A 542-nucleotide genomic window follows, 5' to 3' on the forward strand; every position below is an offset into this window, starting at 1 on the left:
GGTTTCCTCCCACAGACCAAAAACATGCATGTTAGGCTGATTGGTAACTCTAAATTGTCCCTAGGTGTGAGTGGGAGAGTGAATGGTTGTTTGTCTCGTTTGTCTCTGTGTGGCCCTGTGATGGACTTGTGACCCGTCCAGGGTGTACCCTGCCCCTCGCACAGTGATTGCTGGACATGGGCACCAGCGACCCCCGTGACCCAAAATGGAATAAGCAGGTAAAGATAATGGATGGATGGATGGATGGATATATATATATGTGTGTGTGTGTGTGTGTGTATCTTTTACCTGCTTCTTCCATTTTGGGTCACGCGGGTTGCCGGCTCCCATGTCCAGCAATCACTGTGCGAGGGGCGGGGTACACCCTGGACAGGTCGCAAATCCATCACAGGGCTACACAGAGACAAACGAGACAAAGAACCATTCACTCTCTCACTCAAACCTAGAGACAATTTAGAGTTACCAATCAGCCGAACATGCATGTTTTTGGTCTGTGGGAGAGGCAGCAACTCTACCAGTTGCACCACCGTGCTGCCCTATAT

The sequence above is a fragment of the Nematolebias whitei genome, chromosome 1 (genome assembly GCF_014905685.2).
Source record: "Nematolebias whitei isolate Nwh7 chromosome 1, NemWhi1, whole genome shotgun sequence".
NCBI classification, from domain to species: domain Eukaryota; kingdom Metazoa; phylum Chordata; class Actinopteri; order Cyprinodontiformes; family Rivulidae; genus Nematolebias; species Nematolebias whitei.